We start from the raw sequence: 10282 nt of genomic DNA, 5'->3' as shown, positions 1-10282 counted from the left end.
AAAGGAAAGGAAAGGAAAGGAAAGGAAAGGAAAGGAAAGGAAAGGAAAGGAAAGGAAAGGAAAGGAAAGGAAAGGAAAGGAAAGGAAAGGAAAGGAAAGGAAAGGAAAGGAAAGGAAAGGAAAGGAAAGGAAAGGAAAGGAAAGGAAAGGGAAAGGGAAAGGGAAAGGGAAAGGGAAAGGGAAAGGGAAAGGGAAAGGGAAAGGGAAAGGGAAAGGGAAAGGGAAAGGGAAAGGGAAAGGGAAAGGGAAAGGGAAAGGGAAAGGGAAAGGGAAAGGGAAAGGGAAAGGGGTCGCCTCTCAGCCTTCTCTTCAAAGTAGACAAACCCAGTGTCCTCAGCCGCTCCTCAGAGGACATGCCTTCCAGCCCCTTCACCGGCTTTGGTGCCCTTCTCAGGATGCATTCACGTACCTTAACATCCTTTTTAAATGGTGGGGCCCAGAACCACACACAATACTCAAGGTGAGGCCGCACCAATGCTGAATACAGCGGGATAATCACCTCTTGTGACCGGCTGGTTATGCTGTGTTTGATGCACCCCAGGATGCGGTTTGTCCTCTTGGCTGCCAGGGCACCCTGCTGACTCCTGCTGAGCCTCCTGTCAACCAGCACCCCCAGACCCCTTTCTGCAGGGCTGCTCTCCAGCCACTCCTCCAGTTTAGACTTGTGCCCGGCGTTACTCTGTTCTAGATGCAGAATCCGGCATTTGTTCTTGTTCAATTTCATGCCATTGATGATTGCCCAATGCTCCAATCTATCCGGATCCCTCTGCAAGGGAGAGGGAGTCAATAGCACCTCCCAGCTTAGTATCATCAGCAAACTTACTAACCATACATTCAACTCCTGCCTCCAATTCATTGATAAAGAGATTGAACAGAACTGGCTCTAGAATTGAGCCCTGAGGAACACCGCTGGTGACTGGTCGCCAGCCAGATGTAGCCCCGTTCACTGCAACCCTTTGAGCCCTGCCCTTCATCCAGTTCTTCACCCAGCGCACCGTCTACCTGCTCATCTTACAGCTGGACAACTTGTCCAGAAGGATGCTGTGAGGGACAGTATCAAGCGTGTTACTAAAATCCAGAAAAACTACATCCCCCGCCTTCCCTTCATCCACTAGGCAGGTGATCATATCATAGAAGGATATCAAATTAGAAAGGACTTTCCTTTTCTTGACCCATGTTGACTGGGCCTGGTGATTGCCTTGTCCTTTAAAGATCTTTCAATAGCACCCAGTATGATCTTCATAATCTTCCAGGTACTGAGGTTAATGGGTCTGTAGTTTCCTGGGGCTTCCCTCAAGCCCTTTATGTAAATTGGAATAGCGTTGGCTAGCTTCCAGTCAGCAGGGACCTCCCCAGGCTCTCAAGACCTTTTGTAGATGATTGAGAGGGGTCCTGCTGTAACATCCGCTAGCTCCTTCAGTACTCTGGGATGACTCCCACCAGGCCCCATGGACTTAGGAATATTCAACCGATATAAGTGGCCCCTTACAGTGTCAGTGTCCACAAATGGAAAATCACTGTTCCTGCAGTCGTGGTCCTCGAACTCAGAGGACCAGGCAGCCCAAGGCCTATCAATATTGTTAAAGACTGAGGCAAAAAAAGCATTGAATGCCTCTGCTTTTTCTTCATCGCTGTTTGTCAGGTGATCATTTTCAGCACGTATTGGTCCAATGTTTTCCTTAGACCTCCTCCTGCTATTAACATACTGACAAAAGCCTTTCTTGTCTGAGGCAACACTGGCCAGTTTCAATTCTAGTTCGCATATGTGAACCATGGCTCTGTAAGCTTCCTGCGAAGCCTGACCTCACTTCCAGAGATCATACAATTTCTTTTTCCTCCTGACTTCCAAAGGGAGTTCCCTGTTCAGCCAAGCTGGTCTTCTGCCCTGCTTGCTTGACTTCCGACACAATGGGATTGTCTGCTCCTGTGCTTTTAAAAGGTGGTTCTTACAAACTGACCAGCACTCATAGACCCCTAAGCCCTCAAAAGCTGTTTCCCGGGGCACACTACTAAGTAGCTCCCTGAGTAGCTTGAAGTTTGCTCTCTTGAAATCCAGGGTAGCAACTCTGATGAACTTTTTTTCTCATTACACCAAAAAGTTTAAATGCCACCATGTCATGCTAAGGCTGAGTATGCTATCAGCATGTTGATAATTTTGAATACTCATTTGGGCGATAAAAGAGGTCTTCCACATAGGTCTAAGGAAGGCAGAAGGTAAATGCCACATGGGGATTTTGTTCTTTCATTGTTTGCTACACAATACAATTTCTTCTACCTTTTGGTGGTATTTTAAATATACCAGTATAATTCTTTTGGGATGCTCCCTCAGAATTATAACTGTGATGACAAATGGGGTGCTGGAAAGATGCATTAAGATTTCAGACCTTCAAAGTCTTGTGAGAAAAGATGCCAGGCTGACTGTATTTGTTTATGGTAAGAAATCACTGTCAAAGATTTAGGACTCAGGTTGGCCTACTTTGAATGATTTTAGTGTGCTTGTGAATATTCCTCTGTATTCTGAGGACCAAATCTGTCACTGATGATGCTGATGACATGGGTGCAGTTCCCACTGAAATGCAAGGGAACTGAAGCGATATCCATTATAAAAAGGCTGTTGCAAATAAACTTCACACCCCTATCCAAGAGTAATTCATAAAGGAGGAAAACAGAGTTCAGTACAGTATTCTGCTTTCCCACCACGTGCTCCAAGGAAAGAATAGGTTTTTGTGTGGACTGTAATCTCCAACTGACTACTTAGCTGTACAAGAAAATGGGGAGAAGGTGGAAGAAAGAGGAGAAAAAAATTATGTTTGAATGGCCAGCTTGAAGTTTCTTTAATTATATTTGTTCTTCCTGACCTGAGCAACAGGTCTTTGAATTTCACGGGTGTAGAGAAGCAGTAAGTCATTGCTAGCACAAGATCTGGGGCATAACACTTCTTCAAAGCCTGCTGTTCTAAAACAGAAACTGTTTCCTTGTCTACTGAAAACAGATACGGTTTCTTATCCTAGGTCAATGAATATCTTTATAATAACAGCAAATTATTCCTTCCTGTAAGAGAGATCAAGAAGGGGTGCTGAAAATTGTCTCAAAAGTTCACTCTTCACTACTTCAAGCCTCTCTCTTACCTAGAGGTATGTGAAAGTAACAGTCAGAAATGAAAGGGAGAAAAGAGCATTTCTGAGATTCCCCCGCTCAATGCAAAGAACTCTGTCCATCAGTTTGTTTGTACCAAAGAAATTATAGAGGCCAGGCTTTTATGAAGCCCTTAATCCCCCGATTATGAAGCCAGTTCTACTAAAAGGATGGTGGTATATTAGAGGATTTGTGAGCTCATGATTTGCTGCATCGTGTAACACACAAAAAAGCAAATGTGTGTGTTACACACATCTACATGGATGTAGATTGAGAAGTACAAGAAACTACAAGAAGGTGTTGACCAGCAGCCTGTTGATCATTCTTCTTACTTATGTAGTAGAAAAGATTTCCAAGTGAGGTTTTGGAGGAGGAGAGCTACAGAGATTTGCCAGTATGTCTGGGAAGAGTTCTGAGCACAGATAAACAGATTTGAATCTTGGGCGAAGTCACAAAGGCACCTGCTACAACAGCCAGCCAAGATTCAGATGGCCAGTAGTTGATGAAAGGAAAAATTAATCAATTAATCTCTTTCCACTAAATAGGACATGATGATAGGCTCCATCACAAGATGGACCGTGAAGAACTATGTGAAAGGGAAGACAGATTAGCTGTAACAGGGAAGAGAAAGCAAGATGCATAGAGAAAGCAACCTGATCATAGCAACCCAGACAAGAAAAAAAATATATCAAATAATATTGTATAGCATATGTTAGTAAACACCGATATGCATTAGGCTTGGTAACCACACTTTTTTTCTTGCATAGCAAAAGAGCCTAAGCACTTTCAAAAAACAAAACAAAAAAACCCTAGCACTATATACTTGCACAAAAATTCCGTGTATTCTTATATAGCATAACGCTGCCTTCCAGCAATACTTAGTAATGCAGTGCTATGAAGAAGAAATTGTTTCTTGCCACAAGTTAGGTGAACAATATTCTGTCTTTTAAATTAACTCCCATGCTTCTCTAATACCAAGGAAAATAAGAGTCCCTGTAGAAATGCACAAAAAAGAATGAGCAGTGGCAGTATATGTATTATGAACTGGTGGATGGTGACAAAGATTATGCTGTAATTTTCATCACTTAGGAATTATAGAATATTAGTGCCCTTAGTAAAGGCCCCTCTAGATTGACAAGTTAACTGCAACATTGCGTAATAATTATACAGGCAATATGAAATCTTCAGCAGCTTGTCTACTTTTCACTCTTATCTGCAATCTGTTATACTCTGTAGTCTCATAAATGGATATAAAGAAAATGGTTCTGATTTTTTTAAGGCATCACTAAAAATGCTAATTAAATCTATAATGATGGGCCTGCTGAGGATAGGGCATGAAATGCACAAGCTCAAGGATAAAATGTCACACTGGGCCAGTGTAAGGCTTGCTTGAATTTAGAGAAGGACCAACTAGTTCTTGGTTATCATAGTTTCACGCTGCATTTGTGGTGTGTTTTGCATTGATTTATGGTAGACTGAAGATGATGTTGTGGAATTCCGTTTGCAAGTGGGAAGTTTCAACAGAATGAGTTTTTCTTTAGGGTAGTATTCAGAGTAGAACAAGAATTAGTATTTATGGCATTTGTCAATCTTTAAGACATGCCTGTGAAAAGAAATTAAACCACCCAAACTCCCTTTTAAAGTAGCTTTTGTATTCCCAGATACCTTATTTGCTTGATAAAGTGTTTTCATCACTTCATTTGTGTGCATGTTAGCAGTGTGTACACTGCTGGCAGTTTTAATTGCTTGCAGTCTCCAGAGAGAAATAGACTTTTGCATTTTTTGCACCTATGATCGCTGTTTTCTTGTCAGTCATATAGGCTTGACTGCAGAAGATAGAGAGTTGTTTTACTTGGCCATGCTGCAACAGGTGATGGGCAAACAAGGGATGCACCTACTGTGCTCAGTAAAACGTCATCGAAATTACATGAGAAGTGTACTCTCAGGAGGGTTTTACTAGGCCTATAGAAAAAGTTCATGTGCGAATGTGTGAAGCTCTGGGATCATTTGCTCTTTGTGGATAATTTGTACATTAGATATACAGTAGCAACCACTCAAACGTATAACCTCCGGGTATAGTAAATCTTTTCGTTTTAGTGGCACTTACCTCCACAGGGATTTCTTTCTATACCCGTGTCATAAATTGGTTTGAAGCAGATGTGTTCATTAATTGGGTCTAATAATGATTTTAATTTATTCTCTCTCTACTGCCTGGGATTTTATTCACTATAGAGTCATCATTTTATGAAGTGCTCCTCTTGAAGGGTAGGCTTGGTGGGGCTCTGTCTTGCAAATAACTGACATACTGAAGTCTATCCATTTCAGTACAGGAGCACTACTAACATCTGATAGTAAGGATCGGCAGGATTGGGTCCAACATTTTTTAATATTGTTTTGAAGTACAATAAATTTGCTGTTTTTTCCATATGAGTTTAAGCAGTCATTGATATGATATACAAGAGCTTTTAGACTTCTGAGTTTTCACTGGAACTGTGGATACTTTTATTTTCAACAGCAACAAAAAGCCTGGTTAGCTCAGATAACGTTCTGTGAATAGCATTCATGTAATAGCAACTTGGCACTATGTGTATTTGTTTGAAAAGACAATTGATGATATTTTAGGGTTATAACAAAACAGCTCTTCTTTAATACATCCTTTTAGAAAAATTGGCTGTATTTAGCATGCTCAGAATCTCAGCCTAAAAGCTTTTATTATTGTTAAGTCAAGCTCTTACACAACTAATGATTAGTAGAAATATTTCTGGAACTTTGTTTTTCCTTTATTGCCAATCATGATATTTAATTTTAAATATAAATGTTTTCAGCTTGGTTTCATCATTGTTCCTTTCCTTCTCCTCTCTGCTGCAGTCTTTGGTGATCGTGTTGATTTCCACCCATTCCCCGAGTCTTTTATCTGTATACCATTTTCTACACCCAGATGTTTATGTACTAAAACAGATTGTGGTTTTTGCCTTTTCCCTGGGTAACACTATTACATCTGTATTTGGTTTTTTGCTGCTGTTGTTGTTTTCAAGTGTGTGCTGCCATCTATGGAGTAACCATTGAAATAAAGCTGATATAAAAAGATGTTTTATCAAAAGATTATGGAAAACAAGATCTAGCTAGTGGAGGAGGTATCATAGGGCAGTTGGCCAGATCTCAAGAAATCTCATTTCTCTGGAGTCCCAGATCTCACAGCAGGCACAGGTGAAAGTATGCTGTTTAGAAAATCAGCTATTTCTAGGAGTTAAGTTATTCAGTAGATTTATTTATACTGGATAAACTCTCAGGGCAGCCTGAAAATTAAAATAAGATTGCTTTGTCCTCTAATCCTGTAAATTGATCCTTTTCCTTCCCCATTACCTTTCACATGTCCTAGTCCTTCAGCAGTTTCCAAGATCTGTTTATTATATCTTTCTTCGTTTGTTTTTTAAAGCTTAATTTTAATTCCTTATTCTTTCCCGGCATCTTGTTAGCTGGCTTCATGCCTCTCCCCTGTGTCCAGTTTCAACCTGCCAGGTTCCAGGTTTCCCTCCTTCAGGTCCCTTCAGAATGCAGTACTGAAGATCAGTCCCCATTCTCTCTCTCTTTCGTAACATTTTTTTGCTTGATATCTATTTTAGAGTATACATTTATTGCAATACATTATTCAAGTTGGTCTGGAAAGCACTTGGAGAAGTAGTTTTCCCTGTACTTTTATGAAGTGCCCATGGGGTATCTATGCACGCATAGAAGCTATCAGCTTTTATCTTGATACCATTCATATGCTTTTCAGCTTGCAAATTTTTCACTAAAGATTTTAGCGCCTTACAACCTTGGATAGGGCTAGGTAATGAGTTCCTGGCAATCAGATTTCTATTCATTTGAGTTAGGAGATGTGACACAGAACAACTATGTCTTTAGGTCTTTCCTTGGCAACAACAATGTTGGAGTGGGGGTATATTTAACCACTACTGCATAAATGCTTTCTTATAACACAAAACATCAGAATCAAAAGGAAAAGTTTAACCTGTATGAATGAAGCATTCTTAAAAATATCTTCTGACATTTTCTTCTTATTGCTGAACTTAGAAATTGATCTTATTTCTCAGCATCAGAGACAAAAATGAAGAAAAAAAAATCAATGCTGAAGATTGATCAATGTTTTTCAAAACTGACTTAATAAGATAAAAATCAATGCAGCTGTATTCTTTGCCATTATTTTATCACCAGTATCATTCAAAGATGGTAATATTTGATTCTTAAGTTAAATGTGAAAACACTTCAGTTACCTCCTACATAGGCAAAAAAAACTTAGGAAGGAGGGAATTATTTAGTCAAACTTTGCTTCTCTTTTTGGAACTTTGAGTTCTACAGAAACTGAAACCAGTTTCATATTTTAAGTCCTAGTATATAATTGTTCCTTTAATCACAGAGATTTAAATAGAACAAATTATTACTTGTATTTGCAAATTACAAGCTCGGATCCTCCCTTCCTCCTGCAAATAGCAGTTCCATCTTGCTTGGTTGAAAGATCTGTACTCAAAAATTTGAATATAAGCTTGGGCACCTAATTTCCCCTGTGGCAGACTCACAGTGCTTTGACTTTAGAGCCTTACTGTACAAATGCATTGGCTGATCAATCTTTTTTGGCAAAAACGAGCAGGTCGTTTGGGTTTTTTTTTTTGTTCCCCCTCCCCCAATGACCACTTCCCTTTTCTGTCCCCACTGTCCCCAATAATATTAAGATTCCTTACTGATCTATTTAAAGAAAAGTCTTAAAAACTGTCTTGTGTAATATCAGTGAGCCAATCTCTAAGGCATGGGTTTGGCTTAACAGTTGAGAGGTTTTTTGAAAAATAATTTGCATTTTAATATTTCAATTCCTGTTTACTTGCTGTCTTGGGTTTAGCCCTTTGGGCTCCTAGTTTGAAATTTCTCTTAACAACTGTCCTTTTAGGGAAGAAAGTCAAGATTCTCACATAATCACTGGGATGTGTGAACTGAGATTTTTAGGGAAGTATCAGACAGTGAAAGACTCTTGATAAAATCCTGGATATTGGCAAGCCTCTGGTAATGACATCTTTTGTTTTAAAGATTTATTTCACGAGAACAGAAAGACAGATTTCTGCATAAATGCCTTATTGAATTGAAGCCCTGTCTGTAAGCTGGGCCAGAATGTCATAAAATAGGAACTGCAAGTAAGTAGACAGTTTTTGAGAATACAGGACTTAATCAGGTTCTCTGTCAGGCCAGTTACTTTTATCTCTCTTTTTCATATTCCTTAACTAATTGATAAATTACTCTCCTTGAGTAGCTCTGAGCAGCGATACGTACGTTCATTGGGAACAGTCCCACCCCTTCGTTCTCTCGTTCATCATAAACTTCATTATAGACAATATCTGTGATAACATAACAAGAGAGCTTGTACTTGTACCTCTCCTCTCCCTTTCCTCCTCCCTCTGTACTGCGAGAGAGAAGTAGCATGGCATATTGCATAGCTAAAAGGTTATCAAGCCTGAATTTGTTACACCTCTGAATTTGGCAGGCAAGCGTTCACAACCACTATAGAAATACACGGCTCATCACCACATGAAGCTGGACACCCTGAGAAGATAAATGATATTGGATTGGTTTTCTTGTTGCTCTGCAAACAATCAAACAGGCTTAAGCTATGCAATCTGATACTCCCCAATTGACAGCTTTTCCAAGGTTCATTTGTTAACTAAGAGCATGACATGTATTGAAGTTGTTTCTTCATAATGCATTTGGCATTAACAGGAGAAGCTGTCGAATGCCTCAGACATCAACATCTCAGCAATAAGATACTTTGCCTCCAGTCTTCACTTTCTAACTAGTGACTTTATATTTGCAAGGGTATTTGGAATGAGCATATGGGAGGACAGGACATAAGAAAAAAGCTTCAATATATTCCCCAAAAGGAAATTTGTGAGAAGGTATTTTTGCTGCTTGGGACATTTACCTGAGTTTTATGGTTCAACTGTTCTTTTTTCTTCTGGTATAAAACCTTGGTTTCTTGCTTAACAAAGTACTTGCTGAATACTCATTGGGTTTCAGAGGGTCCTTTTATTTTGGTAGATTGATAAATAGGCATAACTGATTTTATTTATAGTGATGAAGAATTTGTGTGTAAAAGACATGGTCAAGAGTTTAACTTGCCTGTGCATTCACAAGAGAATAAAATAAAACCCCAAAGAAACCTCTATTTCAAAGAATCCTAACCTTCTCCAGATGAAGCCCGTGTTTGTTGGAAAGAATAAATTACCTGTGTAGAAGAGACCAGAGGATTATTCTCTACTGATCTTGTCACTGATTTGCATTTGCTGTTTTATTGTAGATAGTTTTCATAAACACTTTCTTAGTTTCTTAGAACACAAATTTGCCAGAACTCTAACATTCAGATTTTTTTTTTTCATTCTGTAAAAGATTTCCACTATCTACTCTTCCTTGCAACTGTTCATATGCTGATACCTGGCAAGATGTTCACACAGGGTCTATAAGTACTAATTAGGAGCTTGGTAACAAATCCATCATCATTAATAGCTGCTGCTTCTCCTGCATCCCATGAACTTGATAGTTACAAGATTAATTTATCTTAGATGTTCAAAAAATGTGTTTTAATTTCACTTTGTTGTTCTTACTTAGTGTAAGCATGTTACTCTAAATATTTAGGTTAATTTCTCTAGCACCTAGTTAAGTTTCTGCATGTATTCTTCCTTCTGGGAAGAGTACCTGCCTGGAGAAGTACATGAAATTTTACAGATGTTGTCAAAATAATGAAGGAGCTTCAGTGGTGCTTTGACTAGCATTGTTTGGGAAGCGAAACACAGCTGTTTAGATGAGGAAAAAAAATTGATGAATGGGTCAGGACACCTTCGTTTCACAGGAATAAAGAACCTAGCTTTGACAGAAGTGCCTCTTCAGAAACTGCTGGGGAAGAATGAGCAAAGCCAGATTTCTGCTTAGAAAAGCCCAGAAACAAACTTTTTGAAAGCCCTGAGGTCTGGAACCTAAGCACATGTCTCTTCTCCCTCAGTAAACATCAACAACCTGAATTCCTGCAGCCAAATATTCCTGAGCCTTTGGGGGACATTCTGGACCTGTCTCCATCTAAGTACTTTCCGTTTTATTTGCAAGGTCTGTTGGC

The 10282-nt window shown here is 39.4% G+C and overlaps 1 protein-coding gene across 1 annotated transcript in view; it reads left to right on the top strand.

Moving 5' to 3' along the window:
- TPK1 (thiamin pyrophosphokinase 1) overlaps positions 1 to 10282 on the top strand; it is a 261714-nt gene that overhangs the window by 185981 nt on the left and 65451 nt on the right. The window lies entirely within an intron of this gene.

The sequence above is a fragment of the Pygoscelis adeliae genome, unplaced genomic scaffold, assembly GCF_000699105.1.
Source record: "Pygoscelis adeliae isolate BGI_AS28 unplaced genomic scaffold, ASM69910v1 Scaffold40, whole genome shotgun sequence".
Classification (NCBI taxonomy): Eukaryota; Metazoa; Chordata; class Aves; order Sphenisciformes; family Spheniscidae; genus Pygoscelis; species Pygoscelis adeliae.
This window is presented reverse-complemented; position numbering and strand designations above follow the sequence as displayed.